Raw genomic sequence first — 20072 nt, 5'->3', positions numbered from 1 at the left:
TAAGTGTGTATTTCTGTGTGTATGACAAGCGTATCCATAATGTGAAGACTTTGAGAAGTTGGGAGGGCATTGCAGTTAATTACAATGGCATACGAATCTGGCTAAAAAAGAGCTGTACAATAAATATATATATATATATATATATATATATATAATATATATATATATATATATATATTTATTAGTATGTATGTAGTCTGTATGTATGTATGGATGTATGGTATGTATGTATGCTTATATATATTATATATCTAATTATAGATATATATATATATATATATAATGTGTGTGTGTGTAACGTAGTAAAAGCAAATAATATAATATAGATATACTGAGTGAAAATACGATAATTTTCAACCCTCCATACGATCAGTCTTAGCCTGGCTGAGCTGGCTCAGGGTGAATCATTTAAGACAGCAGCAGTCGCAACTCGCGACACACGCAGTAAAAAGTTACAATTCATCGTCGTCGGTTCGACTACAGACGATAGAGACATTTCTGCTTATTAAGTGATCTGACTAGAACACACTGAGGTTCGTGGACATCATCTGTAGGGCTGAGTGAACACTCGGGTCAAAGTTATGGCAGATTTGGTAATGCAAGAACCGACCTTTGGCTCTTTCAACTTTGCTACTTTCGTGGGTGGGACACCACTCGGTCCGCACGAAACTTGTGGCCAGCTGATTCAGTGCGACAGTGCCAAAGAAAATCGCACTTTCGACGTATCGGTAGCCGCACAGGTGGTGAATGTTTCACCTGTTATCGGGAGACGTCCTCATTTCAGCTACGTCTCTGAATCAGTGCAGTTGGAAGTGGATGGAATAAACACACAAGCGCTCACCGAATACCAGCCTCCTAAGGATTCTCCTTCACCTCCCGTATTTTCGTCCCTTCAACCTCATGAGGATACTCCTTCAGCATATTCGTTGAAGGACCTTGACCAATTCTTCGCTGATCTTCCCACTGGAACGGAAGAGTGGAACTTAGACCCAGACATTGGCGACAACTCAACTCATCCCATTCATTTACCAGACATTGAAAGTTTTAGTCTTGAATTGGATGGCGTTCTTGGATGTTCAAGCACACCCCTCCAGGCCCTCATCCCTGAAAAAGAGACCAATCTGAATTTAGTGTTAGCCGTTACCCCAAGTGGTCCTCCGAGCACTGCGGAACGCCAAGTGACCCGTCTGGAAAACCAGATCAAGGCACCAAAAAAGAGGCCCCTCTACCAGGAAGGACCTTTCGCCGACAAAAGCCAGGAGAAGAGGCGGAAGGACGCCGTGCGGGCGAAGCGGAACAGAGATCTCAACAAGGAACGATCGTCACGTTTGCAAGAGGAAAAGGAGGCTCGGTTGCGGGTCGAAGAAGAATTGGCAGAGTGTCGACGGAAGTGTGCAGTGCTGGAGAAGTTCGTGAGAGGGAACTATGGGGAACAACTGCTCGCCAGCCTATATTCCCGTGATGCTCAAGAAATTCAGTGCCTTCGATAAAATACATTGTGTTTTTAATTGAGTAAAGGCCCCCATACACTGAACGATTGTCTGAACGACTGTCTGTATCATTCGCAAAAACAATGCGTATGGCCTTGTCTGAATTCTCATAGATCGTTCAATGTATGGATTTGTCTGCCGATATAACGCTATCGCGCGCGTTTCTTCTACAGATGATGCCATGTCATCTTGAGACAAAATCTTTGTTTAGACTGAAATCGGTGCGGAGATCGTTCAAACTGTATGAATAGTGTGTGTGTGGGTCGATAGCGACAATCGTTCAGTGTATGGGGCCCATAAGCCGTTATGTGTCCCAAGAACCTCTAGGCTAACGTCAAACATTGTATGTATTTTGTTTGTAATATCTTTTTATCTGGCTTCGACTCATGGATGAGGAAATATCTGTGAAGCTGATGTGTTTGTAACTCTCGTAGATGGGCGATTTTAAGTCAGGTTCATTAACCTTTCTTTGATCTGTGTGAAAAGAGAGAGGAAAAAAGTTCAGTTCTTGGGTTATAATACGTCAGGGTGAGCTAAGGATATTATTTTATTATTATTTTGTGATTCATGAAATTCCCTCAAACTTTTGCTGCTTACATCATTCGCTGAGACCGGATGTTGGGCATGGCCCATTACACACACACACACACACACACACACACACACACACACACACATATATATATATATATATATATTATATATATATATATATTATTATATATGATATATATAAGGATCATATATATTGTTTCTTGGATAACTGGATTAACTCTTCTGTTATAATATACCTTTATATATATATATATATATCTATATAATTTATGTATGGTATATATATTATAATAATTTAAAGGTTTATCAGTTATCTACAGAAGCAGTAATACCATTGATTACCTTAATTAGAAAAAGACGAAATGAATGTGTAAAAATATATACCGACTTGAACACTAAACTAGACGAAAACTGTTGGCTCTGTACAGTTTTAAAAACTGAAGAAGTAATCACTGTAATTCGTTACATATTTGTTAAGTGTTTCTGCGAGGTCTCAAAGAGTATTTATAATACCTGTTCATTGCAAAAATGAATGTGAAACAAAATTTTGATATAAAGCTTCTGTTGAGGGAGAGAATTCCTAAGTTATTTTGACAAGTAGGAAAAAATGTTCGCGTGCATTGTACCAATAGAAAAGAAATCAGTACTCATACTTTGGAAGTCTCCTTTATTGAAAAAAATGTGACGATATGTATAGTTTAGTTATTGTGGCTATATATAATATATATAGAGAGAGAGAGAGAGCTAGAGAGAGAGAGAAGAGAGAGAGACACTAATCATAAGGAGTATTTTATAAACGAGATTACTATGGCCTTTTAATCAGATGCAATGAAATTTTTTTTTTTTTTTGGTAAACTACTAAAAATTGTCATATGCTGTGGCAGATATTGAAAATCAGCCCAATTATCCTTCACAAATATGTAATTTACAAAGTACCTTATTTCGGTTGACGTTTGTTTCCGTGTTTTCAAATATCACGGGCCGGAAATAGAACTTCCAAACCTTTTGCCTGATACAGATACGTGCCTTACGACGTGTTTTCAGATTGTATTTTGTATAACAAGTATTTTAGGAAAAGATATATTGGTGCTACTTTTGCTGGCTATTTTATACGCGTCGCCTCCGAGGTGCTAGTACTCAAGGTGGCTGCATCTGGACTGAAGGAAATTGGCTCGTCGGCATCTCTAGCCCGCTTAGGCCACGCCCCCTTTACACCAGGGCTGTGCATTGACCGCAGTCTTGTTGTAATTATGATTGTAATTTAATTGAAATGTAATTATTTACGTATTTTTAAGGTAATTGTAATTGTACTTCTTGATTTCTATTTAATATTAATTTTAGTTGCAATTGTAATTTGATAATAGGACTAGTAATGATAATTGTAGCTGTAATTGACATAAAGCATAATGTAATTACTCCAAAACTGACTGAATGAAATTCGTCTGCTAAACGGAAGAAGACGTCATTACAGATATGACGTCACGTGTGGGAATATTTCTTGGAAAGGAATAAAATGTACATATTTCCTTATTTTTTTCTGATTTATATGGCACAAGACACCATAGTTTAGCCTTGTTAAAATGTCAACATAGTTAAAAAGACCGTCTTCCTGCTTTTACTACTGAAAGATGACGAGCATGGTATAAATGGGGAGGCGCTTAATGATGTCAGTGATAGCTAGCCAATCAGGACAAGGAAGTAGTTTTCATGTACGGCTTGGTTTTTATTGTTTTTTATTTTTATTTTTTAATCGTTGTCAGTATCAGTATCAGGAATATAACAAAAAATCTAAACTTTCCTTTAAGCTTGCAAAGCTATTTTTTTTTTATTGCCAAACTTAAAAAAACAAACAGGTAAAAGTCATATTTTGGTTTGTGTTACCATAGCTACAAATGGGGATGACACTGCCTTTTTCTCTACATACCTTGCTTATGGCGGAAACTTTGTGGGACACCTTGTTTAGTACTACTAGTGCCTCTGTGAGAAAAGATATTGATAATTAACATCATTTTTCGACCACACAATATAGAAATGGTTTTATAAGATACTTTGATCCCCCAGAGCATAGTACTAAACACGGCATCCCATTGAGCTTCCGCCATGCTTAGTACTAGCGCCTCGGTTCAGAGGTGATGTGCATGTAGACAAGCCAAAGTAGAACCAACATATTTTTGTAACTATGAATTAGTTTCATAACTGTATTGTTACTGCTCAACAACGTTGCAATAATGTCTGAGAAATAGATTTATTTTTTAAAAAATGCCTTGAAAACTGAAGAACGAAACCAGTGTCAAGTATTTCTGCTATTCTTGAAATCCATGGTTAGATTATCTAAAAAAAGCCTTTTATTACCCTCAGTGTTATGTATTATTAATTTTTAATGTGGAATATTGGTTGATTGGATGGGTAATTAAAAACTACATATTTTTGGTAATTGAAAAAGTTTATCTTGAAGAGTGCAAGTATGTATCCATAAATGAATTTTTTTTTCATTTTCACACATGATTTTTGTGTGTTCTCAAATATTTAGTCACAAACATTGTTTAATATCTTATTGTCTAAATGTTTTGAATTTTGTATATGTGTATATATATATATATATATATATATATATATATATATGTAATATAAGTATATATATATATATATATATATATATATATATATATATATATATATATATATATATATATTGATATATAACTTGATCACGAAGTATATAAAACGTGAAGCTATGTATAAATAAAGGTTTTTTTGCCACAAAGGAAAAAATGAAAAAGCGAGATACCCAAGTACTTTCGGTCCTGTTCGGACCCTTTACTGAGCAAACTGATTTTACAGAGAACAACATAGTCAAAAGAAGGCTTAATATACAAACTGACACTACAAGATTAGCAATAAGGAGCGATTTTCACTCTACAGAAAGGAGGAGCCGCCTGAGGGTAGCCACACTTTAATGGATACATGCACTAAACAAGTGATTCTTCCAGAAAACAGTACATTTTGAAAAAACACGGGACCATATACAATTTAATATCATGAATTTTTACACAAATTTTCCCAAAAAAATTATTATTAATGAAAAGACGAAAGAAAATATACATATATATATATATCAAGCAAGAGAAAGAGGGAGAGAGAATATCAAACCAGAGAGAGAGAGAGAGAAAGAAATAATAACTATATACATGTGGGACTAATTTATTAGTTGTTCATTTATTTTAAGGTCCTTCATAAACATCTCACAAATATATGGGTCCAAATGGTACATTCCCAGACTAAGATTTAGGTTGTTTTTATTAGTGATTTGTATAATTGCCGATTCCAGTAAATTTCTTGAAACATAATCATTAGATCTAGCAATTACCGAGGTATCACCCCAATTAATACAATGAGATTTTTCACTCAGATGGATAAACAGTGCATTTGAAGTCTGGGCTGTTCTAACTGAATACATATGTTGCTTAATACGTAGACATAAATTTTTACTTGACTGACCAACGTAAAACGATGGGCAATCCTTACAAGGAATTTTGTATATTATGTTATTTGTTACGGGACTATTCTTAATTAGCATATCTTTAATGGTATTGTTATAAGAGAACGCTACATTAACATTAAACTATTTAAATATTGATTTTATGGTTTCAAATCCACGAAAATAAGGTAAGCTAAGTACATTTTTAGGCATTTCTTTTTCATTAATAGCAACACTAAAACTTTTTGTGAGCTTTTTGATAACATAAATCAATTAAGTGAGGTGGGTAGCAGAGATCATTTCCTATCTTTTTTATGTATTCTATTTCTTGGGCCAGATATTGTGGACTCGTGATACGCAAAGCGCGTAGGAACATAGAAGAAAAAATTGAAATTTTAATATTAAGATGGTGGCCAGAATAAAAATGTACATATGTTAAATTATTTTTGGTTTTTCTATAAATACTGAATTTGCATTGGAAAGATTCTCTATGTATTAATACATCTAGGAAAGGGATGACATTGTTATTTTCAATTTCAACAGTGAATTTTATGGATGGCACTAAATTATTCAATTTAGACAGTAAATCATTTACATCGATACCACCAGGTAAGACTACTAAGATATCATCGACATATCGGTACCATTTTAAGGGGGATAAGTGTGATATTCAGGAGATGTTGTCTCTCAAAAAAATTCCATATATAAGTTTGAAAGGAGAGGTGATAAAGGGTTACCCATGGCCATACCAAATATTTGTTGGTAATATTCTCCATTAAAAATAAATCTGCAATCACAAATACATAACTTAATTAAGGAAATTATGTGACTAACGGACATAGGCAATTCATGCCGTACAAGTTCATTACTTAAATATTCTAGCACAGAGTCAATAGGGACTTTTGTAAACAAAGAACATAATTCAAAACTGACAAAAATATCGCTAGGGTTTAGTACAATGTTATTTAATTTTTCCTTTGTCTCATTGGAATGCGAGACCCAGGTTGACTGTAATATCCTGACCTTTTGCATATATCTCTTGTTCTGGTGAATAATGAGTATTTTTTAAAATCTGAAGTCATTTAAATCTACCCATCTGATGATTTCAAAAGATCTCACAGTCATTGCTAACAAGTAGGCTAGCACCGAGCATAGTACTAGGGGAGTTCTTCATTGTTAGCATTTCCTTTCAGACAGAGTATCGCTTACTCCAGCCTGAATGATAGCATTCCTCCTACACTTGATTCATGAACATTTTCAAGAATTTCATACCTCCATGGAGAGTGTTTTATTTAATTTTTTTTTTCATGGGATGTTTTTAAATGATGCTGCTTGGGCCCAAACAGTTCACAAATGGATGACTCGAGATGGATTAGCTTGCCACATTTCAAAAGTCCACACAATGGCCTTGCGCAGAACACCTTTCCAATGATTTCAAAATTTGTAACAGGTTCCCAAACTGTTTGGTAACCTGTTAGTTATACCTGACTGTAGAATGGCTTTGGTTTTTCCTGTATCAATATTAGTAATGCTGAAGAATATTCTGATTGCAGGGAATTGCTTAAAAATATGTAAAAATCAGCCAGTGTGTTATTCTCTTCCAAAGCATATGTAATTAAAACATCACTCTGTGTTGAAATTGGCAGAGCATTGGACTAGGTTTTGTATATAATTTGATTAACTTTTCTCAAAATTGCAGTTGGGGATAACAAAAACTGCCACTGAACTTTTGAATGTAGTGCTCATCTGAACTGAACTTTGCAATTCTTGTAGATAATGATATTTGATTTGATATGATTTCTTCAGCACGCTGTCAACGCAGCCCTTGTAGCCTGATATAAAGCCTAAATTTATGTTGATCACCTAGGTACTGGGACAAGCGTGGACAAACCTGTAGTTTTTGGCTATGCATGCATTCCAGCCCTGGGAACAGCACCACTCAGCAAGGCAATGGCATCAACTCTTGGAACTCAACCACATCTTCTTCAGTTTCACTCAGTACCTTAGATGCCAATTAGCTGACTCCAAGCAATGCAGTGATCTGTGTTCAAGTAGGCTACTTTTGAGCTTTTTTTAGTTACAGTAACTTTTGCTGCATGATCAATTTACTTACCAGCCATCCCACATCCTCAAGTGGAAAGTCTTGAAGACAGAACTTGTTACAAAAAGGTCAATGCATGGCAAATACTTGTGTGAGATAGGATGTACTTGGGCTTAACCAACATCTTCATTTATGAATTGGTGATGTTATGATAGTGTCCTTTGCAGTTACTAAAACATTCCCGTATATTGGATATCTAATGTCTTTATATCCCAGCAGGAAAATTGCTTGAGAGAGCTCTTGGAACACCTCAGCTGCACCATCATAGGAGATCGTGCCATCAGGTACGTGAAGGGGTTAAATTCCATATTTCTTTTGGAAATACCACGGTGAATGTCCGCAAGGCTTCCACCATGACTTCATACCTGTTGATTATATAGATTTCTATAACCAACATACTGATGAACGTTTGGCATACTTTAAAAAAATCATTTGAATTGATTATGGTGTCAAGCATGGTAAGGACGTGTCATATTTAACTTGACTTCATGTCCTGCCTCTTTGTAGAATCAACCATATGAAATGGGATTAACTGTGCAGAGAATTTACAGGGATGTTTTATATTAGCTGAAGTGTTTCAATAATGATACAAAGAAGGTCAGCATTATGTTCTCAAAATATGCATGAGTAATGGTCCAGGATGATGCGAGGGACCCTAGATTTTAACATAATGACAATACTGAACAACCAGACTCTGATGCAAGAAAGCTCAGAGGTTAACGGAATTGTACAAAATGTCATTACTCAAATAATATGATTTTACAATACTGGTATCAACGAGGTATTTTACACCAGGTTACAATACCACATTAACATCATTCACGTTTACAGATCTGATGAAGGCCAAGCCCTTGAACCCAGCAACTGCATATCAAGACCTGAATGCTGCAGTTTGCTTTACCTCAAGTAGCAATTGCTGAATAGTGGCATTTGGAATGACCAAGCTGTTTGAATGAAGTATTTGGGGGTAGGAAAATCCCCCATCTCTATCTCAGTTCCCACTTCTCTAACCCTTGTCCATGGCCCTGACACAGGCGCAAGGAATAAAGGAGTTCTTGGCCTTCGTTGTTCGCTTTTATAGACCATGTAGCAAATGGCAAGCTCTTAAACTAGTATCCACATATCAAGACCTAATTTCTGCAACATTTCCTTTGCATTAGCAGGCAGTTGCTGACGATAACATTCCGTCGTTCATGGCTTTTTCAGTTCCTGTCCTGGTGTCTGCTCTTAGAAGATGAGATATTGGTTACTCACAAGAAGTGCACAAGTTCTTCACCAGTCTTCTTCCTTTTTGTATTCCTCACCCTCCTACTCTTTTCCAACATCTCTTCCCTGGACCTATGGGGTGTGGGGTGGAGAAACAACGCAAAGAAAGCATGACAAGGCTAAGAAGCATTCTGTTGTCACATTTCCTCTTATATGGTAAGATGGCTATACTAGTAACCATTCATACTGGGGGCTGGTAGTAATAAGAAGAAGGCATGATGCAAATAGTCTTCTTGTGAAGGCTCACCAAAATTTGAGCCTGAGAACATGACGTGTTCTCTCCTATGCGTGATTCTGGTCGTTAATGGTCGCCTGCTCTCTCTTCCCCAGAAGAAAACAAACCTTGACTCTCCCCCTTAAGAGTAGGGTCTAAGAATTACGGCGAGCACATGCCTGTAATCCCCACCACAACCTTCAGAGGGGAGCACACAAATGGAGGTATTTATATTGTAAATGCGCCTACACTTGCTAAGATTTACCTCCAATGTTAGTGTAGGTAGGCGCACCCATATATCATTCTCTTTGATTTTAAAGTGACATTATTGCCTTATGTTGGCCAAACGTGATAAACCATCCGCCTACAAGAAAACGGATGAATCAAGTTTCAAAAATACTTCCTTTTATTCAGCAACAGCAGCTTAGTTTGGAATTTATAAATTGTTTTCCTGGTTTACTTTGTAGAGCATTGACAGATCTGCTATTCTTTGGGACTAAGGAGTTATGTCGTGTAGCGACCTGAATGAGAATATCAGCATCGATGGTTTCATGTTTGTTGTCTCTTCTACGACAGTGTGCCTCTTGCTCTAACAATAACATCAGTGCTACAGCCGTGTTGCTTAAAGTAATTCATAGTCTAATGACAGTTTTGTCTCTGTTTCAGTAATGACGCATATCTCCTCTTAAATACAGGTATGGATTATGATGATGTTTGAAGTTCCTTGCTACAGTCCGAAGTCCCTTGATACAATCCACACACTGAGGCAGCGGCTGCTGTGTGTGTTTTGTGGTGAAGCTAGTCCCCCATTCGGCAGGATATTTCACTCGATTATGTACTCTAATTTTATGGGTGGAAAGGTATGGCATCCACCTCCACCCACTACAGTCAGTGGTACGGTATTATGGCGATGAGGCATTTAAATAATGATGACTGACATCTTAGTCACACTCACTTCTGTTTGGGATATAAAATGCAACAGGCTGCAGACGAATTTGGAGAAATCAAGCCATACTGACTGGTTTTGACATGTATTAGAGAAGGAATATGTTCGTGATTCTTAGTCATGTTTGAAGATGAAGTTTCCAAATAACACCTCATTTCTGTATATAAACATTTTACCCACTAATAGCTAACTTCTGCACAAGTTTGGTATGATGCCATTTGGGTCCATTTGAAGATTCAGAAGTAGAGCCTTATTTCTAATCTGAAATTGGGGAGTCTCTTTGCTCTTAATAATTTGTCTAGGGCTACTTCCTTACTTCTATCTTTCAAAGAACAGTGGTACTTCGGTTTTCGTACATAATCCATTCAAGAACCTCCTACGATATCCGAAATGTACGAAAACCGAAACAATAATTCCCATAAGGAATAATGTAAATAGTATTAATGTGTTCCAGACCCCTCCCAAATATTTTTTTAAAATACATTTTAGAGGGAATAAACACAGTTTTACTTACAGAAAAGAGTGAGAAATAAATATAAATGAATAATGAAATGAATAATCAACATTTAACATCACTCTTACCTTTATGGAAAACTCTTGTTAGCGTAGGGAAGATGGAGACAAGGGGAGAAGGAGGACCTTACTTTACCTTACACACCTTGCAGCTTGTTCGGGTTGCCCCAGGTCCCTCAGTGTGAGGCACCTCTAATGTCTACCAGAGAATTGCTAATGCATCTTCCGGTATATTTTGCATCTTCCAATCTTGGATGGTCTGGGATGCAGCTCAGATATTTGTCGAGCTTATTCTTAAACACATCTACGCTCACTCCTGAAATGTTCCTCTCAGATGAGCTGGCAATGCATTGAATAGATGCTGCATTATCTATGCTGGTGCGTAGTGCAATAATGTCCTGTGTGCTTTCCTTAGTTTTCCTGGTATAGTTTTGAGGGTGCCCAGACAAAATGCCGATGGACATAATGTCGACGGAGATAATGTCAATGGACAAAATGTCGACAGACAAAATGTCAACCTTTGTTCAGGTAGGACAAAATGTCAACAAAAATAATAAAAATAATAATTCAGTTTTTGTTCACATATTTTGTTTACACATTCCAGCACCGGCAGTTGTCTTGTTCCGTTTTACAAGCCATTTAATGCCTAACAAATGTATTTTCAACGAAAAATGATTTTTCAAATTCCATTAGTTCTCCAAGATCTGCGATATAGTGAAATTGTTTTTTCGGTCTGTCCATCACTACAATGGAGATAACAAAAACGAACAAAGGCGGCAAGAAACTTCTTTAGGAAGGCTATGCTTACGTTGTCGATAAGCGAAAGGAAGATAGGATCTTATGGCGATGTGAAAAACGTGGATATTGTGGTGGACGAATAACAACTACTAACGATACTGTACTTTCTTTTGCAAGTCATTCTCACTAGCCAGATAGTATCAGATTTGATGCTCTAAAAATCCAGAACAAAATAAAAGACATGGCCAGCGGTACAGAAGATATTCCCTCAAATATATTTCACAAGGCTACAGCAAACATATCACTAGATGTGTGTGGGGCTTTGCCAAAGAAGGAGTCAATTGCGCACACAATTAGGCGACAGCGCAGTGTAAATGAAGATGAAAATTTGACGACAACTACAAGTGGAGAAGCTTTTTTGTTGCACAATAGTGAGGACATAAGCATTTACACAACGTCTAACAATCTAAGAGTGTTAGAAACCTATTCAACGTGGCTTTGCGATCGGGCATTAACAGTGTAAGGAAGATATTTCCAGATACTATCGTTTATGGATGTTTTTTTTTCCATTTCGGTCAATGTCTGTGGCGCAAAATCCAGTCATTGGGTTTACAATCCTGGTATACTGAAACCAGTAATGCATTCGTCATAAAGCAGTTTCAAGTATTGACATTTGTTCCTTCTGAATACGTATATGCTCTTTTTTTGTTTCTATGGTGTTTTTACGTTGCATGGAACCAGTGGTTATTCAGCAACGGGACCAACGGCTTTACGTGACTTCCGAACCACGTCGAGTGTGAAATTCTTTCACCAGAGATACACATCTCTCACTCCTCAATGGAATGCCCGGGAATCGAACTTGTGGCAGCCGAGGTGGTACGCCAACACCACACTGAGGCGCTCATATATGCTCTTTTTGAAGAACTTCTTGGTTCCCTAACTGAAGACATAGAATGTGCTCTCGACGAATTTCTGGTATATTTTGAAGTGACCTGGCTAGGTGTAGTTCAACGTAGATGACGACGTAAACCCTGCAATGATATCCGGCTCTGGTCAGTTCACAGTCGTGTCGCAGATGACTTGCCACGCACGAATAATGTACTTGAAGGGTAGCATTATGCTTTCAACTGAAGAATGGTGATTAAGCAGGTATCTTTAAAAAAACTGGTTGGCAAACTGAAACAAGAACAAGCAAATACAAAAATGTTGTTAGCACAACTAAGCAACGGGAGAGGAATTGGAAGGCAGAATCTGAAATATGTTAGAATCCACGAACGATTGAAGATCCTGGTCACAAACTTTAATCCAGATCAAGGGATCCAGTTTTTAAGAGCAATAGCTCATAATTTGTAACACTTTTTAGAATTATGTTGTTCTTAATAGATAAATTTTGTATTCATATCTTTTGTAACACTTTTTAATTGATTATATTGCTTTTAATAAATTTGTAGCTCTACAATTGAACCATCTTGTGATTCATTAAAATGCAATTGACTATCAAGTTTGTTTATTTCGGAACTATCATAAAAGTCATCGTCGACATTTTGTCCTACTTGAACAGATGTCGCGTCGACATTTTGTCCATCAACATTATATCAGTCGATATTATGTCTGTCGATATATGTCCATCGGCATTTTTTCCTTGTTTTCCTCTTTCTTTGCTAGGATAGAGCTGATCTTCGACACCGACTTACCGTACATCCTAGCGAGATCAGCTACATGTGTCCCACTTTCATACTTTGCTACAAGTTCTTTTTTGAATTCCATCGTATTTCTGGTCTTTATCACTTAAGGGGTGGCACTTGCACCTTTCTTGGGCCCGATGATGCCTACTTTGCAATGAGTTTTATGGCGAAATATTGCACAAAACACACGAAACACGTGGTGATGCAGACTACGACCGCGGAGACGCTTGTTAGGTGAGAAACAAAGCCAGAATGGGTCACGAGAGAAAACAGGATGCTTTGTTTGGGTGCTTCATATGGGGACCAGTCACACACTGGGCCCTGGATGGAGTGTTACCGAGTGTACGAAAACCGAGGAAGAGTACGGTAACCGAGACAAGATTTCGGACAAAAAAGTCTACGAAAACCGAAACCTACAAAATGGGAGGCGTACGAAAACCGAGATTCCAATGTATATTTATTGGTACATATTTGGAGATAAGGGAACAATTTGAGAAATTAAGTGGGCCACTGTTCTACAACACATGAAGGATTTGGCCAAGGGACTTTTGAAGGAACCTGATACATTTCTTTGTAGGAAATCTTTGAGCATTCACACCCCTCTCTGCTTGGCCATTGCTGGAAGGAGAGAATAGTGGCAGTATAATTTGCTGTATAGCATGAGCTTGCAAAAATCCATTAAACTGAGTAGTAGTGAAGCTGCTAATATTATCACTCACAAGGGCACCACACAACCTGTGTCTACTAAAAATTATGCATAGAACATTGATAGTCTCACTTACAGTTGTGTCTAATACTGCGTCACACTCAATATATTTACTTGAAACATCAGCAACTAGTAGACAATGATTAGAAGCCCAAATCCAGCAGTCAAACCAAAATTACCTCCTCACTTGTCTTCAGACTACAGTTAATCTGTCTCTCTCAATTAGGGGTTCTTTAATCCGGTCATAAAATCCTGCTTATCTTTCATTCCACAGGATTCCCAGAAGAAAGAGATCGTTCCAGGACAAAACCGACTTAATTTACAATGCACCATCACTTGAGGAGTCGACTATGCTATTTTTTTTTTATCTCGTATCATATGTATATTTTTATTAGTCTTGGCTACATTTTGGGCATTGGCATATGTCACTTAGATTACAAACTAAATCATCATCGTACCATGAGATCAAAACAGTATAATGTGTGATTTAAATTCTTCTCAGTTACTGTACTTTTTTTTAGACATCATCCTTTATCTGCTACCAGATTTCAGTTCTTTCACTCATCTGAAGTCTCCAAAGATTCGTAATAAACATTGTATTACTCCATAAGTATGGAAATCTCTCCTGCAAGACCTTCGAATGGTGACATGTTAGGAAATCGATTTTAATGTAATAGTTCAATGCCAATTCGTCATCACCACTGGCGTACTGTTGAGTATCAGGGCCAGTAACAAGCATGACATCTCCAACGAGTGAATCAGTGGAAATAAGTTTGGACTCCAGAACACTGTCAGGCGAATCTTAGAAAATCACCCAGCTAATTTTTTGCACTTTTACTTCATTCAAAATTATAATGATTGTGAAAGACTCAATGCACAATTCAGATGAAGTGGTTGCACGCCTGCACGATGTGTTGTTGGATTTTCAGAACCAAAAATGACACTAGACACTTCACAGTTGATATTTGAGTCATTTCTCTCGCTCTGGTGAAGAGCACGGCAAGCAAACTGGTTGTTCTTTGCGTGAAAAGAGCTGCAGTTCTGTATGAGTATGCATCATTACAGAGTGTCTTGAATGATGAACTGCACGAGCATAACCCTCTTTCAGAGCAAAAGAGATTTCTAACAGCTTAAAAACATTTCCTCTGTTTTTGGCTCTACGAAAACTCAACAGTCTATTGAAGCAGTTTGTACAAAGGTGCAAGTGCACTGGCAAAATTTGGAATGAATCTACTATAGAAATCGCAAAGATCTACACATCTTTGGCCTTACGCAAGAGAATAGTTCGTACATTCACAGGATCGGATCAAACGCCTTGCCTATAAAAAATGTGACCCAAACAAGTGACACTGTCAGTGAAGAATGAACATTTAAGTGTCTTCTATTCAATAACAGATTGCTGCGAAGTAGATCAAACCTTCGGTAGAACAAAACTTATTTTTTTTTAGCCAGCAAGGAGAATTTCTTGGCGAATTACAGCATTGTCAATGTCAATCCATGTTACACATGAACGCCTAGAAAATGCCAAGTGATGAACAAGACACTTGTACGTACATCCCCTCAGAGGTATCTATAGTGGTGAATTCCTTAGACCTGTGGTTTAGAGACTACTCCAAAATTTCTATATGTAAAGTCTATCTTTTTCTTTCCCACCGTTACCCCTACATTAAGGGGTCGGTTGCCTGATATGCGCCTTCTCCTCCACTGCCTTCTATTGAAAGCATCATCCTCTATAGCTAAGTCTATCTTAGAATATTATTTGGAATTTCCAAATATCGTTAATGGAGGGCAGAGGAAAGTGCGTCATTTGTGATACTTATAAACTGTACAAGAATAATCTTCACAGAAGTGACAGAGGTTTTTTATTGGGGGGTGGGGGGGGGGGTTGCCGGTTCGTTTTTCCTAAAACTGGACGTTTTCTTCTATAAATGACATGGCATATATTAGGTACATAGAAGATGAAATACTTGAAAATGTTAATTTAGTTGTATTAAGAAGAAAAATATTTGGTATCCGGTCTATGCCCTTCTACCTGATTAGATGTTATTCAAAGTACTGACTTAAAATCATCTACAAATATGATGGCCTATATCATATTCCTATTATCACTCTTGTATTTCATACCACTAAAGAATGATTTAATGTTTAATGACAAAATTTGTATAAAAAAAAGAGACTTGTCAAAAAGACAAATGATTGTTATTTATTACTTTGTATGTACAGTTCAATGAAGAGGATAGTCACAGAATATTTTGGTGGGTCATTCGATAGGCCCTCGGAGTGAACAGCACTATCACCTTCAAATACATGAACGGTGGATGAAGCCCATTTTCTTTGTAACACCTTAGTACTAATATTATCCTCTAATTGTTTCTGTTCGGTGTTAACCGAGCCTCTGAAATGCAGGTACCAAATGCAGAGAACCAATTTAATGTGGTTGATAAAATACAGGGTGTCCATAAAGTCCCAGTACCATTATGAGCAACAAGTACTTGTAATGGTACTGGGACTTTATAGACACCCTGTACAACCCAAGGATAATCTTCAACTTCTAGTGTAATAAACAGTCTTGAGTACCATTAGGGGTCATATTGGAAGCCAGTATTCAAAGGCATTATTATTCTGGCCCAGTACTGTTAGTTATTCATTTTACTAAGAAGATTGTGGCCAAAAGAGAAAAGCTTAGAGATTTCTCAATGAAAAATGAAAATTTTACCTAAAAATTTAATATCATCTCATCTCATCGGTTTATATTTTGGTAGATATTGGTTTGGTGTTTTTCGTTAATCTGAAATCATTGTACTCAATATATGAGGGTTGTCCATAAAATAAGATTCCCAAAGATTTTTCGCTGAAAACCATGTTTATTGGCATTAAATAATACATTTTTGGAAACTTAGACTTCTTCCTATTTTTTGACATAATCGCCATTGAGATCAATGCATTTTTGCATGCGGTGTACCGTCTTCTTTATGCCTGAATCGTAGAACTCTCCCGCCATGCCGCGAAGGTAGCTTAAAATCTCTTCTTTCAGCTCCTCTCCGGTTCTGAAATGCATCCCACCCAGGTGTTTCTTCAATTCAGGGAAGAGATGGCCTACCTTAAATGGTCTGTCAAAATGCAGGTCTTGCTGTCATCAGGGATCATCTCGCAGAGCTCCCGAACCATCACCCTTCGATCTTTCAGCATTGTTTCTTCCACTTTCACAATCGTTTCGTCCGAACCGATGGCTGTCCAGAACGCTGTTCATCATTGACGTCTGTACGTGAATTTGAATTCTCTGCACCATTTGTGCATGTGTTGTACACTCTTACACTTTTCTCCGTAGACTTCACACAGTTGGGAATGAATGTCCTCCAGCGCAGTGTTTTTTTGCACACAAAAAACGAATCAAAGAGCGTAATTCGCACTTGGCGGGAGAAGCGAGTGGGAGCTCCATCTCTAAAGTCTGGCAAGCCAAGACTGAACGTCGCAGACAGCTCGCCAGTGGGGGGTCTGTGAAAGGGGAACCAAGCAAGCTACACGCCAGTGTCACCGGATCCCGCGTAACAGCGTTGCTTCCAACTGCAGACCCTTGGGAACCTTATTTTACGGATCACCCAAGTACAAATGCGTGAACCTGAATCTGTTTGGATTGAGAAACTAACATTATTCATTGTACTAATTACACCTATGAGCAAAACTATCTGATGGGCTTTTTGATTCTGGAAAGAGCAACGGCATTTGACTGCGAGATGTGATGTCATCCATAGGCCCGGTATCTCATGCTCATATTAGTGACTGAATGTAACCCGGTTTTCACTGTGACTGAAAGATCGGAAATTGGAATACAGAGAGAGAGAGAGAGAGAGATCTACTCTTAGACTGAAACTCTTTTATGATCTACTGTACTAGATAATTACATATTGTTACATCGGGGAAACATTGTCAAATAGCGCCAGAGTACGATCAAACATGAGTACAATTGCCTCACTTTTATATATATATATATATATATATATATATATATATATATATATATATATTATATATATATATACTATATGCTTGTGTTTTTGGTTGTATATATATTATTGTTGGAGAACGGCGATCGACTGGTAGATCAAAATCTGCTGTTTGGCCACCTTTGGTGTATGCATTGTTTATAACTAAGGAAATTATAAACAGCTTTTTACTGCATAATTTGCGAAATTACCTTCCATGAACATCAATGAAACCAAATTTCCCCTAACCAACGTCAGCATCGTCATGCACGTCCCTGACTGACTCCCTCTTGCCTCCATTCCCGCCAGCAGCACACACTCTCTCTCTCTCTGGCATCCAGCGGTGTTACGCCCGTAGTTAATTCTCTCTCTACCATCCAGAGGATCGCCCGTAAATAATTCTAATACTGTTCAATCATTGATAAGTTAGATTCAATATAAGAAATTCAAGGTTTGTAGGGCTCTGAAAATGCGTAAATAACAGTCATTAATGACATAACACTTAGTGACGGCAGCCGTATACTAGACCCATTCAGATCAGCACAAATTGACGGTTGATTGGAAGGGCATTGATAGGCAGGAAAGTTGGTTAATCGTCCTCTTAATAAATTTCCTTTTTGCTAAATTTGTCATAGAGTTTGCGCAGAGCGACTACAGTTTTCATCACATTTCATGCCAGTTTTATAGCACCAAGTAGCATATCAGTGTCTTGAGCTCTATTCAATTAAGGAACTAACAAAACACTAACCTAACATCGGCCTACCCGTCTTGGAAAAGTAATCAGCCTAGTGTTTATTTTTATCAGGCTAGATATTCTTGGAAATTTTTCTTCTAGGCTGTTGGAAATTTGTGGTAACAGAAATACTGTAGTACCAGTATTGACAGACAGCCTAGGCCAGGGTGCCATAATGCCTGTATCTGAACTTTGGTTGCTGGGAGACGAGATTAATTTAAAAGAATTTATACTTTGGAAGGCAACTGAGGTGCAGGAGATTTTGCTCCTAATTAAATGAGATACGTGTATGTGATTTTTTAAAAAATTATTAATATCGCGAAATTTGTACATTCGTTTTTATTGCAACAAACGCATCGAAGAATGAAAAAATCTCACACGTTACGTAATATATTCAGTCATTCTTAGATATTTAATCCACAATGAGAAATGAATGCGTGTTTGTATAGGTATGTTAAAAGATATGCGTGTGTATGAAGTATATTACGATCATTATTAAAATATGTATGTTATTACTATTATTATGTGCTGATAAGTGTGTATTAAAATGTATACCTGACCATATGCATTCAAAAATATTCAAACAAACATAAATTATGATAAACATGTGTATTATATGCGTTTGTCTAGTCTATATTGATAAATGATCGTGTATCATATTACATTATACATATATGAAAATATATATAGTGATATTATATATATATATATATATATATATATATATATATATATATATATATATATATATAATTACAATGTGATTCCTGTGATGACACTAAAAACAAATCTGTTTTTTTTTTCAGGGTTAGTTGGAAACTAAGAAGGCCTTAGTTTGGGTGAAAAGTGTCTGGCTGATACATATTTTTTGCAGCTGATTTTATGGGTGCTATTGATCTCACCTACTTTGATCAGAGAGAGAGAAAAAATAAAACCCACTGTTAATCAATTGAATATTTATTCGATTCCTTAGCAATTTAGGATAAAAAAGACGAGAGAAACTTTTGAATGCTTCTTTACGAATGGTAAGGGCTGCAGTATCCCCACTGTAGTCTTTCAATGACAACAACACGTCATGTGTAGGAGGTTTTTTTACGCCTCTGAACCTAAAATGTCCACGGATTTTGTCTCAGAAATCTGGTCACCTTGCACTACACACACACACACACACACACACACACACGCTTCCACTCTGGATTGTCTCAGAGTCAATATGAAGGGTCTTTGGTCGAATGCATGGTGCGAATATTCTTCTTATCGCTCTCGCAAATCTTTGCAGTATTGTCCTATGGTAGATTCACATCAACCGTGCATTTGATGTCAAGGCCCGTCCCTTATGACGCTCCTGATTGGCTGCTGATGAGCCCATCACAGGGCTGGAAACTCTCAGTCTCTCGAGATTTCACATAGGTAGGATGTCTCTTATTCCATCTTGGGATGTTTGTTCCACCTCTCCTGAGGGATACTTTTGAATGACATAACGCAGCGTGTCGTCTCTTTGATGCTGTGGAATTATTCATCACTTGTTCATCAGAATCATTCATCTCAGCTAACATCATATTTTCAGATGATATTACTGATAAAGCAGGCAGTCCCTCCTTTGATGTGGTAATGTGAAGAAAGTTCGTCTTTTTTTTTTTTAGCCATGAAACGGGTTGCAATTG

At 37.3% G+C, this 20072-nt stretch overlaps 1 protein-coding gene and 1 long non-coding RNA gene across 5 annotated transcripts in view; one reads left to right on the top strand and one right to left on the bottom strand.

Annotated features, from left to right (window-relative positions):
- Positions 1 to 20072, bottom strand: part of LOC135207218 (uncharacterized) — a 68796-nt gene that overhangs the window by 45535 nt on the left and 3189 nt on the right. The window lies entirely within an intron of this gene.
- On the top strand, positions 387 to 19539 carry LOC135207221 (uncharacterized). 4 transcript variants are annotated; one of them, XR_010312933.1, is made up of 4 exons: positions 387 to 533; positions 7391 to 7574; positions 7841 to 7908; positions 19215 to 19539. It is a non-coding gene; the product is annotated as an uncharacterized LOC135207221 (long non-coding RNA). The 4 variants fall into 4 exon arrangements; XR_010312931.1 differs by having other exon boundaries at positions 7844 to 7908; positions 19215 to 19534; XR_010312932.1 differs by lacking the exon at positions 19215 to 19539 and adding an exon at positions 8456 to 12798 and having other exon boundaries at positions 7844 to 7908.

The sequence above is a fragment of the Macrobrachium nipponense genome, chromosome 32 (assembly GCF_015104395.2).
Source record: "Macrobrachium nipponense isolate FS-2020 chromosome 32, ASM1510439v2, whole genome shotgun sequence".
NCBI classification, from domain to species: Eukaryota; Metazoa; Arthropoda; class Malacostraca; order Decapoda; family Palaemonidae; genus Macrobrachium; species Macrobrachium nipponense.
This window is presented reverse-complemented; position numbering and strand designations above follow the sequence as displayed.